The sequence below is a fragment of the Denticeps clupeoides genome, chromosome 4 (assembly GCF_900700375.1).
Source record: "Denticeps clupeoides chromosome 4, fDenClu1.1, whole genome shotgun sequence".
Classification (NCBI taxonomy): Eukaryota; Metazoa; Chordata; class Actinopteri; order Clupeiformes; family Denticipitidae; genus Denticeps; species Denticeps clupeoides.
Window position 1 is genome coordinate 14,814,116 of NC_041710.1, and position 6,026 is coordinate 14,820,141.

The window sequence follows — 6,026 nt, forward strand, 5'->3', positions numbered from 1 at the left end:
ACAAAAGGAAGGCAATCAATTACAAGCTTAATCCACGTTTTTTCCCCATTCTGGAATTAAATCAGGCCAGTGGAACAACTGTGGAATTTTTTTTTATTTCTGTGCTTTGTTTTTATCTGTACTGCATAATAATAGTTTTCAGACAGTGAGGTTCACTGCCTTGGACAGCCATTGATTTGTTTATTTGGAAGGGTGTGTCAGAGTCAGAGGCTGCAGTTGCATGTGTGGGTGCTTTATTATGTGCCCATACCATATATTTTCACATAAAAGGGCCACACCTGCAGATCTATGCATACAAACCATATATCAGTTTAACACCTTGCCACGCATGTTAAAATTTATGTGTTGTTTGTGAGAGTGTGTGTGTGCCTGTACATGCATGCATAGTTTGGCCGCCATTCTATTTATGCAGGCGGAGATCGCTGAAGAAAAACACGCTGGCAGTTGCAGCTCCAACAGGCAGAGCAGAGATGCAGCAACCCAGCCCACACTTCTGTCATCATCTGGCCCACGGGGGAATCTGTGGGGACGGGAGGAGATTCGCTCCTCTGCCAACTGCAAGTGTTCATAGATTAGTGTTGGGCTTGGGACCCTTCCCACACATACTAAAAGAAAAAAAAAAAACGTACTTAGATTTAGACGCCTATACAGACCCTCTACTAATAAAAAGTAGACCTGTGGAAAAAAAAACTATCCCTGTAGAGATTTACACACAACCCGATGCACATAGACAAACAGTTGCTCGCACTGCAGTAAGACAGTAATGAGGTAGCCAAATCCGCCGGCTCATCTGTTCTGGCTGGCTGTTCCAGCCTCTGTTCTCATCTTCCTGCTGTTATGCTGTCGTCGCCATCACTGCTTCAACTGACCCAGAGCCTCTGGATCCTTACAAGTCCATCATTTTGCTCCTCTCTGTAGTTTGGAGGGGGTGGGGACATCTGCTGACACTTTGGCCCACCACAAATTCCCATACCTTTCCACACATCCATGTCTCTCTGTCTTTGACATTCATCTTTCCTCAGATATGGGGTGATCTCATCAGCCATCCGTTGCCCGAAAGCTGAAGTCACAGGACATGGAAACGGTTGCAGATAGACTGACAGGTGGTGGGCTGATGAATTGGGTCGGGCAATATGTCTGCAAATGTGTGTGACATGTAACATCATTAGGCTGGCGTTGAGCTGGGCTTTGGGCTGCTTTGAGGTGAGGGAACAAGGGTGACTCTGGCAGTACAGTGCCACCTAGTGGCTCAGTATGTGATTAATGGTGTGTGCCAGACAGGGACAGAAAGGTTGTTCCTTCAACCTTCATAGGCAGACAATTGCTAATGGCCTTCGAATGTGATCTGTAACTATATAGAGTCCTACAAAATTGCAAGGTTTCGACCCAGTTCTTGGACCCTTGAAAGGTCCTGCTAGAGGAGCACCCATAAATTAATTGACCTAGGGCATCCGTGATTGACGAGCCACATGTAGAAAATGGGTTGAGTAAATGAGAAAGCTAATTTCTATTTAATGTGTGACATTGATCATCATTTTTTAAGAAGGGGTGCCACAACACTCGCTGAAGGAAAGATTAATGTTTGTTTCTACACTGACTTTAGATAGACTTCCACAAACCAAAGCTTCAATGCCAGATTTCATCAGTGTGTTAAAGATACAATTATTTCATTTCCATATATGTACAGTACACTCATGCACACACACACACACATTTATATGCATTGAAAGTTATGCTGGATGGACAGGGCAGTAGGATTTGATGGATGACATTTTTACATGCTCTTGTCATCTGCCAATTGGCATCCCTGGGAGCAGGTAATGGCTCTTGACGAAGTTGTGATTCTGGATATTTTTCATGGTACAGCACCTTGCATAACTGCTGTTGTCAGCTTTATTCAACAGGAAATTATATCATTCACTTAAGATGCCAATTTCCCTTAATTTCCTCACAGCACTCGTAATTATGTCACAGTGGCAACATGTTCGCCATAAAAATCATATTTGTATTTTTATTAGTCATTTCTATCTGTTGGATCATAAAAGTAAATATAAATTAAATTAAACTGTTAATTTATTATCTGTAATATGAAGAATGATCATATTTCATACTTAATTATTAATTATTTCAAATGCAACAATACCCCAAAATCTCAATAGATTTTAGACAAAAATTTGGGAGTGGTTTTGACAGATTGCTCCAGATCAGTTTATTGTGATCAGGACTCTTGACTGAGCCACAGCAGGATATTTGCATTTGTCCCTTAACAACCCTAGAGTTCCACCGGCCTAGTACACCCAGTCCCTAGTGTGAGATAAACCAGCCTTAATGTCATCTTTCCACATCCTTCACTACATTCTGTTCTTTTTCCGTGTAATAGGATGTACAGCCTGATTAAAAACAACACAGCAGAAAGCTGATTCCACCACTATGCCTCACCATAATCTTATTTGAGCCGTGGTCAGCATTGGTATGTTACACACACATAGATCACATAGATGTCATTGACTTAATTAGCCACAAAATAAATTTCTTGCTGAAGTGGCAATTAGTGCATCAGTATAATAAAATAATACATTAAAAATCAGATCAGGAATGCAAGCTGGGGTAACAATGTTGACACCTGTCAAGTGCTAATATTATTGTATAAAAGTTATCATACTAAAATTGCACAACCAACCCTTTAAGAGTTATGTTTGAGGCATGAAATAATGTAATATTGTGAGGTCAGATATATTTTTCTGATATTACAAGGCAATGCACACAGTATACAACATGATAAAAATGCATTTTAACTTACAACATAAGGCATTCAGCATTCATATAAAAACTACCAACAAAACTTACATCAGCACAAGCAAAAGCTCTTACACACAATTATCATTATGTTATTAACATTTTTTAAACTTTGTATTTGTAGTCATCAGTCAGAGATTTCTAATTCAACATTCATTCTGCTGCTACTTTAACAGAAAGCAGATGCTTGCGTTTGTATGATCGCATCAACACTAGTGAGAATGAAGATGTTACAGTAATTATGTGTATGGATTTCTTTAACCTGTTTCTGGACAGTGTATATGAAACACAGAACAATGTGCTCTCTTTTGTGGTTTTCAGACATGCACTACAACCCTGAGCTTACGTGGACATGAACCAGAGAGTATGCATGTGTGTATGCAATTGAGTGAATCACTCAGAGTTGGTATTATAGTGAACTTTACCCTACCAGTTCCCTGCATTTCTGAGTACTGAGTCATTTTCTGTAGAAATCACAGTGCAAATTGATGACATTTCTATTGCTATTAAAAAACTTGTAAAATGGATAATGTAAATGAGGAACATGTCAATGAAAATGTGTGAACTGGAGAGTTGACAAGTTTCTGGAGCCTTGCTAATAGCAGATGACTAAATATTCAGAAAAATGCAATAAAATACTTGCCTCCTACATGCTCTACCAGTGCCCCATTCCTTACCAAAACCCATGTTTTTCAAGTGAGAATCTGTCAAAAAAAACCTCTTCTTGTACACTATGACTATGAGGGAACGTGCATATGTGATTTTCATGACACTGGATGTACTTAATGTTGAAAACAGTTTATGGTGCAAATACTCTTATCAAGGCCTGGAACAGCTCCTCAACAATGGTGCCTTTCAGAAAGTGAGATGAGCTCTGACACACTGGACCTTCTGGACATGTTGACCTATTACAGCATGAAGAAACAATGTAGGATATTTTGCTGTTACACTGTTATAAGGGGTCACCGGCTCAGCTGGCATGAAAGCACGTTAATATATTGTGGTGCTCGACTCTTTTTCACTTTTCACAGATCGAGTAACACACATTTCTCATGCCGTCTGTCTCCATTACAACTATCCTCATCCTCTGTGTGGAGTATGGCAGCTTAGTTTTAAAATCCCTGTATTTTTTCTCTTTTAGGTAAAATCCATTTCTTAATTTTACCACCACCTCTCTCTCTCTCTCTCCCTCCCTCTCATAAAGGGTCAGAAGGTCACTTTTCTCTTCACCCCAGCTCAGTGTACACATGACTGCCAGCCAGGTAAGTGATACTGGGATCCACAACAACAGCTCTTTGATAAGCAGCAGGACTAGACTCAACCCAACATGCCGGGAAAAGGATGAAGTAAATCCCATATCCATCTGCCACAACCCACTATCCATCCATACCCCTGACACAAAACCACACTCACACACAAGAATGCACACACACACACACACAACCACACACTCACCTATCCAGCACAGCACTGCTGGAGAAATTATCCATGAAAGAGAGTGAGAGCACCATGGCTTTCATGTAACAGGCATGGCAGCCATGTTGCACCAGCAGGTAAAATGGTGAATAGATATAGATAGGACATGTGCATCACTACACAGAAACTGGACACAGATTTAATGGTGCCTTAATACCTTGGTTCTCTGTTTCTGGAAAAAAAAAATTATGAAAATGAAATAATCATTTGAAATTATCTGCAGTATAAGAATCCTTAACCTAAACATTTGCTGAGTTGATACTCATTCTGCAAAATGAGAACCATGGTGTTGGTAAATATGAGCTTCATATATAACACTATCCAAGCTGTGCTAAAACATTATATTTTGCTATGACGGCAAAGGACAGTGACCTAAATCAAAATGAACTGACAGAGGGAGTTGTGTCACTAAAACGCCAAAGCAGCAGAGGAACCTCTGAAAGGCTGTCAGTGTGAAAGCGTCGCAGCGCAACCCGGCAGAGAGGAATGAGGTAAGGGGAGCTGGAAAGGTCTGCTGAGCAAAGTAGTTTGATGAGTGATGTGCCAACAACAAGCCCCTGCAGCACCACACATACACACACACACACCATTGCACATAAGTTCGCTTTGTGTGTGAACAGCCTAAATTTTAAGTACAGCTTAGTGTGCAACTGTGGCAGGGCCGCAGCAGGACTGGGAGAAAATTGAATAATGACAGTCGGGGCCGCTGACGGATGGCGTGTCACTCGACTTTCCTCGCTCCCTCTGTCAACGTCAGCCCTTTTTTTTATAGTTCCCGCACCGCCACTCGAGTTACATGTGTCTTTATCACCAATACAGCTAGGGTGGGAACGGGCTGAGGAGGTACCAAGCCTTCTGCGTTCACTTCGCTATGCCGCTGGTAATGATATCAAGCAGTTCTGTGGCTGAGATACAGAAAATGTGGCTTGGCACAAAAGATATTGCTGGAAATACCTGTAACTCATTATAATGTCATGCTGATTCATGCTTTTAAATGTCATTGTTTCATTTCACATGGTCACATGACCAGCTGCCTTAATAATGTTGCTTGGGAATGAGTTCATATAGCTGTTTCATAATGTAAGCTGGCCGAAAAAAAAAAATCTCAAAAATGCGCTATGATTACAATAATTTGGTGAAGTACCAGGAGATGCTGAGAAGATAGCTTTTAGCCTCAATCGAGCCTCAAATAAGTACATCACAGCAATATCAGGTTTAGTTAAATTCCTCACACATTACCGTGCAGACAAAGTTCACTGTAAACATTTGAAGGATTAAAGCCTTTGGCTTTGAGTCGGTGAGTGTATATGTTTCAATCTACAGTCATACCCAGCACTCCTAGCAACATGTTTCTCATGGCGGCATGGCGTTTGAAGGCATGCTCACACTGAGTAAGACAAATGGACCCTGAGAGTTCGCTCAACCAGGCTTTTCTACAAATTCCAGGTTCCTCTCACCTCTCAGTGCGGCTCTGCCTGGCTGACCACATTTCTATGGCTCCTCTGTTTGAGGTGTCCCCAAAAGGTGACCTTATCAAACCCCTCAACCCCCTCTCATTCATACCACCCACAGGTGGGGACCGATGAAACTGAAACCGAGGAGTTCGGAGATGGTCAGGCTCGGCGTCTGGGCCACCCGCTCCCATGGGAAAGGGTGTATGATATGCCGATCCTCTTCAGGTGCCTGGTCCCCCTGCCACAATGGAGAGAGGGTGGCTAATATGCCACAAAGAGCTATGATAGCATTTCATCACC